Genomic DNA, 19,799 nt, shown 5'->3' with positions numbered 1-19,799 from the left:
TACGCCAGTAGCGTAGGGGCGGGGACTGGGAGCCGCTCTAGGAGGAAGCGGAGGGGAAGAGGGTGCGGGTACTGGGCTTCCCCGCTCCGCTAAGGAGGCGGAAGCGAGAATTTGCCCAAGGTCACGCCGCCTGGTCCTTGGCCTTGCCCATCCATCAGGGAGCGAGTGAGAGAGAAGGTCTAGAGGTAAAAAGTAGGATGCAGTTAAACGTAATGGAGAGTGCAACCCGAGATGCCTGGAATTAAGCACTGCACAGAAACGGGGCAGAAGGTGGTGCGCATTGCATTGACATCCAGGATCTCTGACAAGTCTATGGGCTGGGTCATGTAGTTCACTGAAAGGACAGGTGTTTTATCTTACATCTCTTTATCGTGCAAAAAGGCAAATGCTTCATCTTTAGGTATACAGGAGGGCTAGAAAGGAGTGAGGAAGACAGTGTGTAAATCATAAGGCATCATCATTTGGGCAGTAAAAGAGGATATATTGTGGATGTCAAATAGATTCTCCAGGGAAGGACATACAGCCAGACGCCCTCCAGCAAGGTAGAAGGAGTGTGACTTGTGAAAGTTCTTAATAGCCCACACCGAAAGTAGTCCATGTGGATGCTCCGGAGGTTCTGAAAATCCTGTGTGGGATTTGTTTGTGAACTGCTTATTACCCTCCCCCGCCTTTTTTTTTTTTTTTTTTTTTTTTTTTCTTTTTTTGAATTTGTATGTATTTAGCATAGTCCAACCCACTCCAGTGTTCTTGCCTGGAGAATCCCAGGGACGGGGGAGCCTGGTGGGCTGCCGTCTATGGGGTCGCACAGAGTCGGACACGACTGAAATGACTTAGCAGCAGCAGCATAGTCCGAAAAGATCAGGATTTGAAGCCAAACAAACCTAAGTTGGAATTCATTTACATAATTTATACTCCTCTAAAATAGAAATAAATGCATTTGACACCTGGCACATAGTAGTCACACAATACATTGTAACTACAAACATACCTCGATTTATTTCACTTTGTTTTTGTCTTTTTACAAATTGACGGACTGTGGCAATCCTGCATTGAGCAACTTTTTTCCAACAGTATTTGCTCACTTGTCTCTGTGTCACATTTTGGTAATTCTTAAAATACTGCAAGTTTTTCATTATACTCTGATCAGTGATCTTTGAAGTTACTGCCATAACTTGCTGAAGGCTCGGATGATGGTTTGCATTTTTTAGTGATGAGGTTTTTCCTTTTTTTGGTTGTAGTGGGTCTTCATTGCTGCTCACAGGCTTTCTCTAATTGCAGTTAGCAGGGGCTACTCTCATGTTGCAGAGCACAGTGCTTCCCTGGTGGCTCAGATGGTAAAGAATCTGCCCGCGATGTGGGAGACCTGGGTTTGATGCTTGGGTTGGGAAGATCCCCTGGATAAGACAATGGCTACTCACTCCAGTATTCTGGCCTGGAGAATTCCATGGACTGTATAGTCCATGAAGTCGCAAAGAGACACAACTGAATGACTTTCACTTTTTCTTGTTGCACAGCACAGGCTCTAGAGCTTGGGCTCAGTAGTTGTGGCTCATGGGCTTGGTAACCCCGTGGCATGTGGGATCTTCCTGGAGGAGGGATCGAACCTGGTCGATGTCCCTTGCATTGCAAGGTGGATTCTTAACCACTGGACCACCAGGGAAGCCCATGAAGTACCTTTAAATTAAGGTATATGCATTGTTTTTTAGACATAATGCTCTTGCACACTTAATAGATTATAGTATAAACATTTGCCTTAGGAAAACAAAAGTTCCTGTGACTTTTGCAATATTTGCAATCTTGCAAAATTGTTTTATTACAATATTTGCTTTATTGCATGGCCTGAAACTGAACCAGCAATATCTCCGAGGTATGCCTGTAATGTTATTGGCATTTCACTAAGCCCTGGACACAGAAGATATGGAATTTCAGTTAGTTGTAGTTAATCTTCACAGATTAACAGAATTCCCCAAATACTGGTCATTTTGGTTGTCTTTCTAGCTTCTTCCTCTGCCATTTTGTCTCTATTTTTTAAATATTTATCTATTTGGGTGCCTCAGGTAACATGTGGGCTTCTCATTGTGCTATATAGGCTCAGTAGTTTGTGGCATGCAGCTTAGTTGCCCCATGGCATGAAGGATCTTAGTTCCCTGACCAGGGTTTGAACCTGACCAGGAATCAAACCCATGTCTCTTGCATTAGAAGGCAGATTCTTAACCACAGGACCATGAGGGAAGTCCCAAACACCCCAATTTTTAAAAATGGAACATGTAATTGAACAGATACTTGACAAAATAAGACCCAAAAATTCCCAAGGAACACACAGAAAAGTGCTTAAGATCACTATTATTAGGTAACTATAAAATTACAATGAGATACAACGTCACACTCATTAGAATGAATAAAATCAAAAAGACTTGCAACACTAAATGTTGGCTAGGATGTGAGCAACTGAAACTTTGATACAATGGTCCTGTGCCAGTTGTACAATGAAACACCACTCTGAAGAAACTTTTAGAAAATTCTTACTAAGTTAGACCTAACCTATGACCCAGCAATTCCATTCCTAGGCATTTACTCAATAGAAGTGAAGATAAATGTCCACAAAAAATTACATAAGAATGTTTATGGCAGCCTTATTTGTAATAACACCAAACTGGAAGTAGCCCACGTGTCATAAGGAAAATAGATAAATGATGGTATATTCGTGCAATTGAATACTACTCAATCATAAAACAGATTACTGACACATGCAGTAATATGGATGAATTCCAAAAACATTATAAGTGAAAGAAGCTACTCATTTTGAAAAGTTTATGTTGGGAACTCCTTGGCAGTCAGTCCAGTGGTTAGGACTTTGGGCTTTCACTGCAGGGGCTCAGGTTTTGATCCCTGGTTGGGAAACCAGGATCCCACAAGCCATGCAGTATGGCCAAAAAAAAAAAAAAAAAAGTGTATATAATATATATATATATCTCCATTTCTATAAAATATAAATACAGACCAAACTAATCCGTGATAGAAATCTGATAGTGGTTGTAGGAGGGCTGAGGAAGGAATTGTCTGGAAAAGGGCAGAAAAAACATCCTGGGGGTATAAAAATGTTTTATGTCCTGTTTTAGGCAGCGATTATACAGGAGTATACAACTGTGAGAACTCATTGAACTGAATATCTAAAATCTGTGCATTTTATTGTATGTTCATTATGTTTTAATTTAAAAGGTTAAAAATCAGTGATTTTTAATATCCTAGGAGAAAACAATGAGAAAATCAAATTAAACACAATTCCATTTAAAATACCATAAGAATCCTTAGGAATAAATTTAACAAAACATTTTGCACTAAACATTATAAAGCATTGTTGAGAGAGTCTGAAGAAGATCTAAATGAATGGAGAGATAAACCATATTAATCCATTGAAAGATTTGAGAGTGTTAAGTTAATCCTCCCCAACTTGATCTGTATATTCAAAGCAATCCCAATCAAAGTCATGCCCACATTGTAATCCCCAGACTTTACACAGAAAAGGAGACCCTCCAGATGTGATTAAGGATCTCAAGATGGGGACATTAGCCTGCATTATCTGGGTGGGTCCAAAATAATCAAAAGTGTCCTTAGAAGGGAAGGAAGGAGACAGGAGAGTCAGAGACAGAGAAGATGATGTGATGACAGCGGTAGAGGTCAGGGAAAGAGACTTAAAGATGCTGGTTTTAAGATGTTGGAGGGGGCCATAGAATGCCAGTGGCCTCCAGAAGCTAGAAAAAACAAGAAAAGAGATTGTCCCCAAAGCAGCCAGAGGAACAACTCTCCTGACCCGTTTAGGACTTCTGACCCCTGGAACAGTTAAGATATTAACAATAAATTTGTGTTGTTGTTTTTCTTTTTTTGGCTATGCCTTATGGCATATGGAATCTTAGTTCCCTCACCAGGGGTCCTCCCCTACGTTGGGAGCGTGGAATCTTAACCACTGGACCACCAGGGAAGTCCCTAAATTTGTGTTGTTTTAGACCCCTAAATCGGAGAAGGCAGTGGCACCCCACTCCAGTACTCTTGCCTGGAAAATCCCATGGATGGAGGAGCCTGGTAGGCTGCAGTCCATGGGGTCGCGAAGAGTCAGATGCAACTGAGCGACTTCCTTTTCACTTTTCATTTTCATGCATTGGAGAAGGAAATGGCAACCCACTCCAGTGTTCTTGCCTGGAAAATCCCAGGGACAAGGGAGCCTGGTGGGCTGCCATCTATGGGGTCGCACAGAGTCAGACACGACTGAAGTGACTTAGCAGCAGCAGCAAACCTCTAAATATGTGTGGATTTGTTATAGCAGCAATAGGAAATGAATACACCTGGCAAAAAATGAAAACATATGTCCACAAAAAGACTTGTACAAAATGTTCACAGCAGCTTTAATTCATAATAGCCAAACAACACAGATGTCCATCTGTGATGCAGGGGCATTCGGGGGTGGTGTGGGAAGGGGTGGGGAGGTGGATTAACTAAAAAGAGACATAAGAGAATTTTAGGAGAAAGTGAAAAGTTCTCATCTTGATAGGGGTGTCAGTGCCCTCCAGGCCAAAACCAAGCATATACCAGTAGTTGAACGACCTGGGATTTTTGCTTCTTGCAGTGATGGAGAACACATACCAGGGAGGAGCCTAGGGTGTCTCAGGTGTTAAAAACCACTTAGGTTAGGTGATTTGGGGCAGATTTTAAAGAAACAGGGCTTTGTTCTGGATTGGATGCTGTAGGGAAGCAGGGTAATTCTATGATTGGGTATCTTAAAAAAATCTTTCCTAGAAGGAGGGAGGAATGAACATGGCTAAAGTCATAACTGGTAGAGAGGCAGTCTCTCCTATCAGCTAGGAGAGAGGTGTGCTTTGTATTTACTGGTTTACTGTGAACTTGTTTTTCTCTGTGCTTAGACAAGATTATAAGGGCTTCCCTCATAGCTCAGTCGGTAAAGAATCTGCCTGCAGTGCAGGAGACCTGGGTTCGATTCCTGCATCGGGAAGATCCCCTGGAGAAGGAAATGGCAATCCACTCCAGTATTCTTGCCTGGAAAATCCCGTGGACAGAGGAGCCTGGCAGACTACAGTCCATGGGGTTTCAAGAGTCGGACACGACTTAGCGACTAAACCACCACCACCACAGACACGATTATAAAGTTTTTTGACTTTGAGTCACAGTGTCACCTTCTCTGATGCTGATGTTTGATGACATTGTTTATATCCAACAGGAGAGTGACTTGGCCTCACTGTGAGTGCCAGGCAACTTCCAGCATGCCAAAGCCTGCCTGTAAGGGTCAGGCCAATTCCTGGATGTCAGGGGCTGCTTTTCTCTTTCTCAGGCAAGTGAGTTACATGGTTGGATTCATTTGTCAAAGGGGTAGAGTTAGGATTTGTATATTACATTGTCAGTTGGTCTGCAAATGCTCTATAAAGAAAAAATAAAAATGAATAAGTTGTAGTACATCCACACAGTTGAATACTACTCAGCAATAGAAAGGAAGAAACTACCTATACAGGCAACATCATAGATGAATCTCAGAGCCATATGCTGAGCAAAGTAAGTCAGACACAAAGGAGGATGTACTGTGTGGTTCCAGTGTTCTTTAATATGTGTGTGTGTGTGTGTGTATTTATATGACTGTATCAAGTCTTAGTTGCAGCTTGTGGGATCTAGTTCCCTGACCAGGGGTTGAACCCGGACCCTCTGCATTGGGTGCATGAAGTCTTAGCCACTGGACCACCAGGGAAGTGCTCTGGTTCCAGTTTGCTGATATTCTGGGGAAGATACAATTATGAAGAGAGTGTTGACCACACAGGGGCAGCACAGCGGACCTTTTTACAGTGATGGAAAGGTACTATAGCTTTGCTGTGGTGGTGATTACATGCCTGTGCTTAGTCGCTCAGTCATGTCTGACCCTTTGCAACCCTCTAGACTGTAGCCCACCAGGCTCCTCTGTCCATGGGGATTCTCCAGGCAAGAATACTGGAATGGGTTGCCATGCCCTCCTCCAGGGGATTTTCCCAACCCAGTGATCGAACCCAGGTCCCCAGCATTGCAGGAGGACTCTTTACCATCTGAGCCACCAGAGAAGCCCAAGAATACTGAAGTGGGTAACCTTTCCTTTCTCTAGGGGAACTTCGTGACCCAGGAATTGAACCGGGGTCTCCTGCATTGCAGGCAGATTCATTACCTGCTGAGCTACCCAGGAAGCCTGGTTACATGCCTATGTTTATCAAAACTCAGAACTGTATCCCTGAAAAGGGTGAATTTTACTGCATGTAAACTTGACTAAAAAATTACCAAGTTAGGGGTAAGTGAGTAACAGAAGCAGAAGATATTAAGAAGAGGTGGCAAGAATACACAGAAGAACGGTACAAAAAAGATCTTCACGACTCAGATAATCACGATGGTGTGATCACTGACCTAGAGCCAGACATCCTGGAATGTGAAGTTAAGTGGGCCTTAGAAAGCATCACTACAAACAAAGCTAGTGGAGGTGATGGAATTCCAGTTGAACTATTTAAAATCCTGAAAGATGATGCTGTGAAAAGTGCTCCACTCAATATGCCAGCAAATTTGGAAAACTCAGCAGTGGCCACAGGACTGGAAAAGGTCAGTTTTCATTCCAATCCCAAAGAAAGGCAATGCCAAAGAATGCTCAAACTACCGCACAATTGCACTCATCTCACACGCTAGTAAAGTAATGCTCAAAATTCTCCAAGCCAGGCTTCAGCAATACGTGAACCGTGAACTTCCTGATGTTCAAGCTGGATTTAGAAAAGGCAGAGGAACCAGAGATCAAATTGCCAACAGCCCCTGGATCATGGGAAAAGCAAGAGAGTTCCAGAAAAACATCTACTTCTGCTTTATTGACTATGCCAAAGCCTTTGACTGTGTGGATCAATAAATCGTGGAAAATTCTGAAAGAGATGGGAATACCAGACCAACTGCCTCTTGAGAAATCTGTATGCAGGTCAGGAAGCAACAGTTAGAACTGGACATGGAACAACAGACTGGTTCCAAATAGGAAAAGGAGTACGTCAAGGCTGTATATTGTCACCCTGCTTATTTAACTTCTATGCAGAGTACATCATGAGAAACGCTGGACTGGAAGAAGCACAAGCTGGAATCAAGATTGCTGGGAGAAATCTCAATAACCTCAGATATGCAGATGACACCACCCTTATGGCAGAAAGTGAAGAGGAACTCAAAAGCCTCTTGATGAAAGTGAAAGTAGAGAGTGAAAAAGTTGGCTTAAAGCTCAACATTCAGAAAATGAAGATCATGGCATCCGGTCCCATCACTTCATGGGAAATAGAGGGGGAAACAGTGGAAACAGTGGCAGACTATTTTTCTGAGCTCCAAAATCACTGAAGATGGTAACTGCAGCCATGAAATTAAAAGACGCTTACTCTTTGGAAGGAAAGTTATGACCAACCTAGATAGCATATTCAAAAGCAGAGACATTACTTTGCCAACAAAGGTCCATCTAGTCAAGGCTATGGTTTTTCCTGTGGTCATGTATGGATGTGAGAGTTGGCCTGTGAAGAAGGCTGAGCACCTAAGAATTGATGCTTTTGAACTGTGGTGTTGGAGAAGACTCTTGAGAGGCCCTTGGACTGCAAGGAGATCCAACCAGTCCATTCTGAAGGAGATCAGCCCTGGGGTTTCTTTGGAGGGAATGATGCTGAAGCTGAAACTCCAGTACTTTAGCCACCTCATGCGAAGAGCTGACTTGATTGGAAAAGACTCTGATGCTGGGAGGGATTGGGGGCAGGAGGAGACGGGGACGACAGAGGATGAGATGGCTGGATGGCATCACTGACTCAATGGACATGAGTCTGAGTGAACTCCGGGAGTTTGTGATGGACAGGGAGGCCTGGCGTGCTGCGATTCATGGGGTCGCAAAGAGTTGGACACGACTGAGTGACTGAACTGAACTGATCTGAGTATAGGGATTGATGTAACAAGTGTGGCAGATTGTTGACTGTTGAAGCTTGGTGGTGCGTATATGGTAGCTTATTACACTTTTGTGTTTATATTTGAAATTTTCCATATTTTTTTATTTTAATGGAAAGGGGAATCTCTGTGTGATGATGGCAAAGATGTCAGAGTCAATGACTGTTCATCCCCCCCTTCCAGTCTGCCTTCCTGTACTCTCTTTGCATATTGATGAGCTGGTGACCCTAGATTCTCAAACTGACCTCCTGCCTCTCATGCACTGAAATAAACTAGAACCATTTACTTTGACATTTCTTGCTGGTCCTCTTCAGAAATTTTTAATACCATTTGATTTGTGACTTTTACAAGTTTTGCTCCATTTTGAGGTCTCTTAATTCCCTCAGCTTGGGGATCCTCTCCCATTTAATATGTATTTGTATGTATTATCTTTCCTCTAATATGTATTTTTAAAGATGCCCTTCTCCTCACAATGGCCTCTTTGATATGTCAGTAAACCATGCAGGGCTTATTTTTTTTAAGTGGCTGTTCTTTTGGATTTGTGCCATGCATTTATCACAGGCTTCCAATAAAGCACTTTTAATAGACATGGGCTCCAGGCTTTCTAGGGGTTGTAACTTTTTCAACAGTCCCTTTCAGTTCTCCCCCTGCTAATGCCCTCATTCTGTCGCAGTTTCCCTTTCTAAAACCGAGCAATCCAATGATGGATTTCCCCCCTCCCTTTCCCGTTAGCGAGCTGAATGTGTATTGTGGTCACTATTGACTGCGTGGCTTACCCGTGACCACTCAGTGCCCCAGTGCAGTCAGTGCGCAGACCTAGATTCCGTTTACAGTTTCCTGCAGTGGGGTTTTAAGTATTAATGTTTGCCAAGCATCCGGCACTGCTGGCTACACCAATCCTCACCATTACGTTATTAACTACTCAACTATCAATCAACAGGATAAGATCCCAACTTTCAAACCTATTAGAGTGGCTAAAATAAAAAGACCGAACAGCCCAAGTTTCGGTGAAGATGAAAGCAATTCAAAGTCATGTGCTACCAGTGGGAAATGTAAAATGGTGCAGCCGCTTGGGAAAACAGTTTAGCCACTCCTCAAAATGTTACAAAGTTGCTAGGTGGTCTAGCAACTCCATCCCTAGGTATGTACCCAAGAGATGTAAAACTATGTGTCCTCACAAAGGAACATGAGTGTTCACTGTAGCTTTAGTCACAATTCCCAAAGGCCCACTAACAGGTGAATGGATTAAAAACGGTGCTGTGTCCCTACAATGGAATACTGCTGCTGCTGCTGCTGCTGCTAAGTCGCTTCAGTCGTGTCCGACTCTGTGCGACCCCATAGATGGCAGCCCACCAGGCTCCCCTGTCCCTGGGATTCTCCAGGCAAGAACACTGGAGTGGGTTGCCATTTCCTTCTCCGATGCATGAAAGGGAAAAGTGAAAGTGAAGTCGCTCAGTCGTGTCCGACTCTTAGCGACCCCATGGTCTGCAGCCTACCAGGCTCCTTCGTCCATGGGATTTTCCAGGCAAGAGTACTGGAGTGGGGTGCCATTGCCTTCTCCTACTTTGCAACAAAAAGGAACTTGATACCAGGCAATGACTGTGATGAATCTCAATGTGGCTAAGAAGCCAGCCTATAAAAAAGTGCATATTGTATAATCCCATCTTTATAAAACTCTAGAAAATGCAAACTAACCTATATTGACAGAAAGCATATCAGGCACAAAGGCTGGGGATGGGGCGAGGGATTACCAGTCATTATTTTGATTTCATGGGCTTATACATATGTCAAAATTTATCAGACTGTACCTGATGAACTATGGAATGAGGTTCATGACATTGTACGGGAGACAGGGATCAATACCATCCCCATGGAAAAGAAATGCAAAAAAGCAAAATGGCTGTCTGGGGAGGCCTTACAAATAGCTGTGAAAAGAAGAGAAGCGAAAAGCAAAGGAGAAAATGAAAGATAAGCATCTGAATGCAGAGTTCCAAAGAATAGCAAGAAGAGATAAGAAAGCCTTCCTCAGCAATCAGTGCAAAGAAATAGAGGAAAACAACAGAATGGGAAAGACTAGAGATCTCTTCAAAAAATTAGAGATAACCAAGGGAACATTTCATGCAAAGATGGGCTCGATAAAGGACAGAAATGGTATGGACCTAACAGAAGCAGAAGATATTAAGAAGAGGTGGCAAGAATACACAGAAGAACTATACAAAAAAGGTTTTCATGACCCAGATAATCACAATGGTGTGATCACTCACCTAGAGCCAGACATCCTGGAATGTGAAGTCAAGTGGGCCTTAGAAAGCATCACTACAAACAAAGCTAGTGGAGGTGATAGAATTCCAGTTGAGCTATTCCAAATCCTAAAAGATGATGCTGTGAAAGTGCTACACTCAATATGCCAGCAAATTTGGAACACTCAGCAGTGGCCACAGGACTGGAAAAGATCAGTTTTCATTCCAATCCCAAAGAAAGGCAATGCCAAAGAATGCTCAAACTACCGCACAATTGCACTCATCTCACATGCTAGTAAAGTAATGCTCAAAATTCTCCAACCCAGGCTTCAGCAATACATGAACTGTGAACTTCCTGATGTTCAAGCTGGATTTAGAAAAGGCAGAGGAACCAGAGATCAAATTGCCAACAGCCCCTGGATCATGGAAAAAGCAAGAGAGTTCCAGAAAAACATCTATTTATGCTTTATTGGCTATGCCAAAGCCTTTGACTGTGTGGATCACAATCAAATGTGGAAAATTCTGAAAGAGATGGGAATACCAGACCACCTGACCTGCCTCTTGAGAAATCTGTATGCAGGTCAGGAAGCAACAGTTAGAACTGGACATGGAACAACAGACTGATTCCAAATAGGAAAAAGAGTACGTCAAGGCTGTATATTGTCACCCTGCTTATTTAACTTCTATGCAGAGTACATCATGAGAAACGCTGGACTGGAAGAAGCACAAGCTGGAATTAAGATTGCCGGGAGAAATCTCAATAACCTCAGATATGCAGATGACACCACCCTTATGGCAGAAAGTGAAGAGGAACTCAAAAGCCTCTTGATGAAAGTGAAAGTAGAGAGTGAAAAAGTTGGCTTAAAGCTCAACATTCAGAAAATGAAGATCATGGCATCCGGTCCCATCACTTCATGGGAAATAGAGGGGGAAACAGTGGAAACAGTGGCAGACTTTATTTTTTTGGGCTCCAAAATCACTGCAGATGGTGACTGCAGCCATGAAATTAAAAGACGCTTACTCCTTGGAAGGAAAGTTATGACCAACCTAGATAGCATATTCAAAAGCAGAGACATTACTTTGCCAACAAAGGTCCGTCTAGTCAAGGCTATGGTTTTTCCTGTGGTTAAGTATGGATGTGAGAGTTGGACTATGAAGAAGGCTGAGCGCCGAAGAATTGATGCTTTTGAACTGTGGTGTTGGAGAAGACTCTTGAGAGATCCAACCAGTCCATTCTTTTTTTTTTTTTTTTTGCAACCAGTCCATTCTGAAGGAGATCAGCCCTGGGATTTCATTGGAAGGACTGATGCTAAAGCTGAAACTCCAGTACTTTGGCCACCTCATGCAAAGAGTTGACACATTGGAAAAGACTCTGATGCTGGGAGGGATTGGGGGCAGGAGGAGAAGGGGACGACAGAGGATGAGATGGCTGGATGGCATCACTGACTCAATGGACATGAGTCTGAGTGAACTCCGGGAGTTGGTGATGGACAGGGAGGCCTGGCGTGCTGCGATTCATGGGATCGCAAGGAGTCGGACACGACTGTGGGACTGGACTGAACTGAACTGAACTGACAGTCTAAATAAAGGCATATCTCATTTATCAGTCAGTCAGTCAGTCAGTTCAGTCGCGCAGTCGTGTCTGACTCTTTTCGACCCCATGAATCACAGCACGCCATGCCTCCCTGTCCATCACCAACTCCCGGAGTTCACTCAAACTCATATCCATCACAGATACTGAGTTTTTTTTTTTTATAAATTGAGGGTTGGTGGCAACCATGCATCAAGCAAGTCTATATCTGCCATTTTTAATTTTTATTACTATTTAAAAAAAATTTTACTTGGCTGCACCAGGTCTTAGTTATGGTACTTAGTTGTGGCATGTAGGATCTAGTTCCCTGTCCAAGGATTGAACCTGGGCCCCTTGCATTGGGAGCGCCACGTCTTAGCCACTGGACCACCAGGGAAGTCATAGTGCCATTTTTTTAATTAATTTTTTTTTTTTTTTTATGGGAGGAGAAGCCAATGTATTATGGCTAGTCTTTACTGGAAAGAAGGAATTCCACATCATATTCTGAGTGCATTAGTGTAATGCTCAGTGGGCCAACTGGTGTGGCACCAGCTTGTAATGGGTTCCACAGCTGGGGCATTGCTGGGCCTCGCCTTTGTGCAGCCAGAACCAGATGACAGTACTGTTGTCTTCTTCACAGATGCAGCCCACTGTCCGCTTGTTGGTGATGGAGGGGACTAAATTAGGATCTTCCTTGGTACATTAGGGTCTTCCTTGGTACCTGAGGTTGCCTTTGGGGCAAGTATATTGTATGGGTCCTGTCCCTTGCGAGCAGCCAGCATGACCTCCCTCTCTAGCCCAGTCGCCTGCTCTTCATCAGTAGGAACACTACCTCCAGACGCCATAGAGCGCACCACGGAGACTCCATTTGGACCCCGGGCTCTCAGGGCCTGGGAGGCCAAAACTCAAGCTCCACGGAGTAACCTTGATGCCATCACGCCCACTACAAACACCAGCACTTCCAGCTTTAAATTAATTTTTATTGGAGTATAGTTGCTTTACAATAGTCATATTAGTTTCCATTGTACAGCAAAGTAAATCAGCTGTATGTATACATATAACCATTTTTTTTCAGATTTCCTTCCCATTTAGGTCACCACAGAGCACTGAGTCCCCTGTGCTCTACAGTAGGTTCTCATTAGTTATTTTATATGCAGTATCAGTGGTATACATACGTCAATCCCAATCTCCCAACTCATCCAAGCCTCTCCCTTTCCTCCCTCAGTGTCCAGACACTTATTCTGTCTGTGTCTCTGTTTCTATCTTGCAAATAAGATCATCTGTCATCTACCATTTTCCAACAGCATTTGCTCACTTCATATCTCTGTTATATTTTGTTAATTCTTACAATATTTCAGACTTTTTCATTATTATTTGTTATGCTGATCTGTGGTCTTTGATGTTACTACTGTGACTCACTGAAGGCTCAGATGGTAGTTAGCATTTCTCAGCAATAAAGCATTTTTAAATTAAGATATGTATATTGTTTTTCAGACATAATGCTGTTACACACAACAGTGCATCATAACTTATACGCACTGGGAAATAAAAAAATTTGTGTGACTCATTTTACTGTGCAGAGGTCTGAAACTAAACCAGCCATATCTCCAAGGTGTGCCTGTATATGTACTTTATGTCAATTATACCTCAATAAAGCTGAAAAAAAAAAAAAGAATAAAAATAGGGACTTTCCCGGCAGTCCAATGATTAACACTTCACCCTCCAATGCAGGGGGCGCAGGTTTCCATCCCTGGTTGGTAAACTAAGACTCCACATGCCACTCAGTGTAACCAAAAATAAGAAGAAAAAGGAATAAAAGGAATACAAACTCCTAGACTTGGGGAAGGGAGCCCCAGGCTGCTTCTCCGGTTACTCTGTGGATCCGTGCCTAGGCCAGTCTCATGCTACTTTAAACTGTTCGACTGAGCTCCAAGGGTCACAGTGGCCCGCCGTGGGAGGCCTTCCTCTTGATAATGTTTGCTCCCCTCATCGCCAGAAGCCACCAGTTCAATTCCAGCCCCAGCCACGGGCCACTTTCTAGGCCTGCCTCCCCAGCGCTGGCAGTCCCTCCGCGGTCAGGATGTATCAGTGTCACAGTCGCTTCTGCATTCCCAATCTAGGCTCCTGCAGAGACTTTTTTTTTTTTTTTGGCTGCACCACACAGCAGGATTAGGAAACAGCAACCCACTCCAGTATTCTTGCCTGGAGGATTCCATGGACAGAGGAGCCTGGCAGGCTACAGTGCATGGAATCACAGAGTCAGACATGACTGAGTAACACACACGCGCGCACACACACACACACACACACACACACAGACAGCAGGAATGTAGGGTCTTAGTTCCCCAATCAGGGACTGAACCCAAGCCCCCTGTATTTGAAGCATGGAGCCTTAACTACTGGACAGCCAGGAAGTCCCTTCCGCAGAGATAGTTTTTCTTCACCAGTGTCCTTTCTACAGAAGGGGATAGCTCTTTGGAGACCACTCCTGCCAGGACATCATTCATGCAGCAAACAATTGTAAAGTAGCTACTACTCGGTATGAGACCCTGGGCTACGACCCTGGACAAGGTTGTGTCACAGAGAAAATGGTCTAGCACCTGAGCAGCTTCCACACAGCCTGGAGAACTTCGGCGCCCAGGGCATACCAGGAGAAACCTCTAATTGGACTTTGCAGTAGGGTGGGTTCTACCAGGAAAGGCTTCTCAGAGGATATAATTTAATCTGAAGAATGAACAAGACCCCTGAGTGGACGGGGGTGGGAGAATTTCCCCCCACATGGAATACCACAAGCAAAAAAGCCTGAAGTTGAGAAAGGGCGTCAGTGTAGATGGATTCTGGAATTTGGAGCTTTGTTTTGGTCGACAGATGAACCTGTTAGGCCATGCACGGAGCCTGCCATTGCCTAGATTCTAGAAGGCTCTGGAAGGCAACATGGAACTTTGGAAGGATTTTAAGATGAAAGCGTCACTATGAACAAAGCTAGTGGAAGTCATGGAATTCCAGTTGAGCTATTCCAAATCCTAAAAGATGATGCTGTGAAAGTGCTCCACTCAATATGCCAGCAAATTTGGAACACTCAGCAGTAGCCACAGGACTGGAAAAGGTCAGTTTTCATTCCAATCCCAAAGAAAGGCAATGCCAAAGAATGCTCAAACTACCGCACAATTGCACTCATCTCACACGCTAGTAAAGTAATGCTCAAAATTCTCCAAGCCAGGCTTCAGCAATATGTGAACCGTGAACTTCCAGATGTTCAAGCTGGTTTTAGAAAACGCAGAGGAACCAGAGATCAAATTGCCAACAGCCACTGGATCATGGAAAAAGCAAGAGAGTTCCAGAAAAACATCTATTTCTGCTTTATTGACTATGCCAAAGCCTTTGACTGTGTGGATCACAATCAAATGTGGAAAACTCTGAAAGAGATGGGAATACCAGACCACCTGACCTGCCTCTTGAGAAATCTGTATGCAGGTCAGGAAGCAACAGTTAGAACTGGACATGGAACAACAGACTGGTTCCAAATAGGAAAAGGAGTACGTCAAGGCTGTATATTGTCACCCTGCTTATTTAACTTATATGCAGAGTACATCATGAGAAACGCTGGACTGGAAGAAACACAAGCTGGAATCAAGATTGCCGGGAGAAATCTCAATAACCTCAGATATGCAGATGACACCACCCTTATGGCAGAAAGTGAAGAGGAACTCAAAAGCCTCTTAATGAAAGTGAAAGTGGAGAGTGAAAAAGTTGGCTTAAAGCTCAACATTCAGAAAATGAAGATCATGGCATCTGGTCCCATCACTTCTTGGGAAATAGAGGGGGAAACAGTGGAAACAGTGTCAGACTTTATTTTTCTGGGCTCCAAAATCACTGCAGATGGTGACTGCAGCCATGAAATTAAAAGACGCTTACTCCTTGGAAGGAAAGTTATGACCAACCTAGATAGCATATTCAAAAGCAGAGACATTACTTTGCCAACAAAGGTTCGTCTAGTCAAGGCTATGGTTTTTCCTGTGGTCATGTATGGATGTGAGAGTTGGACTGTGAAGAAGGCTGAGCGTGGAAGAATTGATGCTTTTGAACTGTGGTGTTGGAGAAGACTCTTGAGAGTCCCTTGGACTGCAAGGAGATTCAACCAGTCCATTCTGAAGATCAGCCCTGGGATTTCTTTGGGAGGAATGATGCTAAAGCTGAAACTCCAGTACTTTGGCCACCTCATGCGAAGAGCCGACTCATTGGAAAAGACTCTGATGCTGGGAGGGATTGGGGGCAAGAGGAAAAGGGGACGACAGAGGATGAGATGGCTGGATGGCATCACTGACTTGATGGACGTGAGTCTCAGTGAACTCCAGGAGTTGGTGATGGACAGGGAGGCCTGGCGTGTTGCGATTCATGGGGTCGCAAAGAGTCGGACATGACTGAGCGACTGATCTGATCTGATCTGAAGATGAAGAATACCTTTGTTTACATGTGTCTCTCAAAACTGTGACTAGGGTGGGGAAAGTAGTGGAAATCAGAGCAAAGCTGCAGACAAGGGGCCTCTTAGGGCATTGCACTGGTTCTGGGGGAGGTCCACAGTAGCACGAAGCGAGGAGGAGGAGGAAGGACTGGGACTGTGGAGTATCTTGCAGTCCTGCCTCCACACCCAGCCTCATCACCTACGGCCAGTAGACCACAGAATAATCTCCTGAGACTTTGTCCTGAAAGCCCACTCTAAAATAATCACTGATGCATCCTCTGAGAGCCAAGAGTACTTTATGTTCATTGGAAACTTAGGCAGACCAGGTCCCAGGACAGATTAAACCAATTGCTCTAGCAGTGCTCTCAGGGAGATTCCTTTCTCCCAGGTCTTAGAACTGATGAATGCATTCTGAGGCAGACAAGGAGGAGCCTGTAAGCCCACATTGCTATAGGGCTACTCCAGGCTGCATTCCCAAAGCTTGGAGACAGTCTGGGCACAGGTGTCTCTTGTCTCTTAGTCCTCACTTAGCCGGTCTGGCTTCTGGAGACTAGGGCAGAATTGGGGAATTCCTAGGGCCCACACTGCCCTGCTGGAGGCCCAGGCCAGACACTCATGTAGGGAGGGTCCAGGTGGGCCCTCATGTCTTCAGGCCCAGAGGATGTATCCTTCTCAAAAACATTTTCATGTCCCAGCATCTAACATAGGCATGTGGCAGCTGCTTCTTGAAGGTTCATTTATTAATCAAACCAAAGTCTGGACTTTTAGAGAAACACAGACGCTTAAAGCTGTTGTTGGCACTCCCTGGAAGGGGACTGTATTTTTCAAGGAAAGGGGATTTGTGTCCATATAGGGAAGTTTGTATTAGGAAAATGTGCCTTCAGCTGTCAGCTTCAAAAATCCCTTAAAAATCCTCTGGAGCCTGTTTTGGTGGTAGCAGTGGTGGGGATTAGCTGGTGAGCCAAATATGGGGCTGGTGGGCAGGTGCCAGGCTTTCATGGGCCTCAAAACCAACCCTGGAAGAAAGGCTCAGTCTTCTCCAAAGCTTCCACCCAGTGATGGATGTGCCTGGGGGGCCTGCGCCCCTTGTACTCCATCCACCTCAAGTGACCTTCTCAGGCACTTGTAATAGCAAATATTTGTTTTTCCCAAACTTATTTTTTAAAAATCTTAATTTTTATTATTTAGTTGTGGCATGTGGGATCAAGTCCCCTGACCAGTAATTGAACCTGAGCCCCCTGCATTGGGAGCACTGAGGTTTAACCACTGGACCACCAGGGAAGTCTCCAAAACCTTAAATTTTGACGAGTTTCATAACCTGGCACCACCTTACATCTTTGTTCTCCAGTCCTGATTGGTCTCACCACCAGCCCCCCACCGGACACATGACCTCTGGGTCACTTCAGCCTTCACTCACTCACCACTGCCTTTGTCACTCACCATTTCCTTTGTCTGGACTAACAATTTGCCACCTATACAGTACTTGGTATTATGGTCTCAATGTAGAGCTTTGGTTTTGCTTTCCTAACTGAACAGTGAGGTCCTTAAAGGAAAATTTCAAGCCTTCCGAGAGCATCTATCAGCATCGATCCCCAAGCAGCTTATCAGTGACTATTGATAGGCAGGGGTCACCTAATTTCCCAACATAGGGGGAGAGAGGAGGGAGACTGGCAGGCAGCAAGAACACCTCCAACTGTGGATTTTTATCTGTATAACCCTGTAGATGCCTGGGGTTTTCCCAGAGTGCATGGGTGATCTTGGAGAACACATTCTGGAATGAATTTAAATCACGAGGGAAAGGGTTGGCAAAGAGCCCTAGCTGAGAAAGTGACATTTTAGGGCCAGAAAATCACCAAGGCTATAGAGGAAACCCATCTGCTCACTTGCTGGCCTCGGCGGGAAACAGTAAAGCTGAGAGCTAACATTTCACAGCAGAATCCAGGTTAAACAATCACAAGGCGTGCGAACACAGGCAACCACTTGACATCGCTCGCGCCAGCAGAAAAATTGGATAAAAAGCAATCTTTGGCAAGGCAGCCCAGGCTGCTCTGAAACAGCTTCCCCCAACACTGCCGCTCTGCCAAGGCAAGTTTCTGCTCATTGGTGGTTCAGAATACAAAGTTCACCTCCCAGGACCGAGTGAACTCAGGGCTGCTGTCGGCTGCCACCCTGTGGTCTAAATTACAACAGCCTGTCAAGACTGAAATTGGTGGTTCAGCTTTTAGTTCAGTTCAGTTGCTGTGTCCAGCTCTTTGCAACCCCATGGAATGCAGCACGCCAGGCTTCCCTGTCCACCAGGTCGGTGATGCCAACCAACCATCTCATCCTGTTGTCCCCTTCTCCTCCTGTCTTCAGTCTTTCCCAGCATCAGGGCCTTTTCCAATGAGTCAGTTCTTGGCATCAGGGGGCCAAAGGATTGGAGCTTCAGCCAATAGGTGAACCAACATGGCTTTGTGGTTGCCCAGCGCAAAACCACTGATGCAGCTCAGCAAACTGCTACCAGTCTCACCTGGCTCTCTCTCCCTCTCCATATAAAGCTGCAGAACCCCACCAATGATCCCCACGTTCCCATACCCCTGAAAAGCCACTTCAGCTAGTCTTGCTGGCTTTCCTTACCTTGGTGGGCCTGCTGGCTGACCCAGAGCTGCTCCTCAAAAGCTGACCCCTGTGCAGGAAATGCCGATTATAACCATCAGCAGCCCTTACTTGATCTGCAAAGTGAAGTTGGCATCTCACCCAACAAACCTGCCTGCAAGCCCATGCCCCTGGGCCCTCAACACCTGCCCCCTGGCACTGTGCCAGGCAGATGGTGTTTGTAGTGCAGGACCACAGCAATTGTCCCATCAATCCTCTCTGGGTACTTACAAGATGGCACTCTGGTTAGAGGACTCTGCACTTCAATTGCCCTGGGCCCGGGTTCATTCCCTGGTGGGGGAATGAATTTCCTGCATGCCAGGCAGTGTGGTCAGAACGGGAAAAGGTGACATCTGGCCTCACCAAGAATAAACACCATTCACTCATGTCATCCTGGGTCACCACCAACAAACTTCAGGAAAACAGTGCATTTCCTGTTTTGCCAGAGCCCTGGGACAGCAAGAACTCCAGTTGTCAATTATTTTTCTGACTATGCAGAGATAAAAAATCCCAGGGTGGGGTAAGGGGCCTTCAGATGGCTGGGCAGTCCCTTTAGGATATTTTCGTGTGTTTTTCTGTTTCTTATAAACCCCGAGCTTTGAAGATTAGTAATTCCAGCACCAACTGAACAGCAGCTTTCCTACCAGACAGAGCCGAGCCAACACTGTCGGTCTGGTCAAGACGCTCAACTTTCCCACAACCTCCCAGAATGGTGACCACACTGGACAGGGCTCTACAGGGAGCAAGTGCTGGAACAGGGAGGGCCCGGGTCAAAGCCAAGCACTACAGCTCGAACAGCAACGAGTGATGTCACCCTGGAAAATGACAATTCCCAAAACCAATCTGGTCCTGCCCCACTTACACTCTAACCCTTAAACCTGAACTATTCCTGTTTAGGCGAGATAATGCAAACAAAACAGGGCACACAAGA

The 19,799-nt window shown here is 44.9% G+C and overlaps 1 pseudogene; it reads right to left on the bottom strand.

The window, feature by feature from the left end:
* Window positions 1–12,264: 12,264 nt before the first annotated feature.
* On the bottom strand, window positions 12,265–12,722 carry LOC102278382 (cytochrome c oxidase subunit 5B, mitochondrial pseudogene; annotated as a pseudogene).
* Window positions 12,723–19,799: the final 7,077 nt, after the last annotated feature.

This window comes from Bos mutus, chromosome 23 (genome assembly GCF_027580195.1).
Source record: "Bos mutus isolate GX-2022 chromosome 23, NWIPB_WYAK_1.1, whole genome shotgun sequence".
NCBI classification, from domain to species: Eukaryota; Metazoa; Chordata; class Mammalia; order Artiodactyla; family Bovidae; genus Bos; species Bos mutus.
The sequence above is the reverse complement of the archived record's forward strand: the minus strand, read 5'-3'. Positions and strand labels throughout refer to the sequence as shown.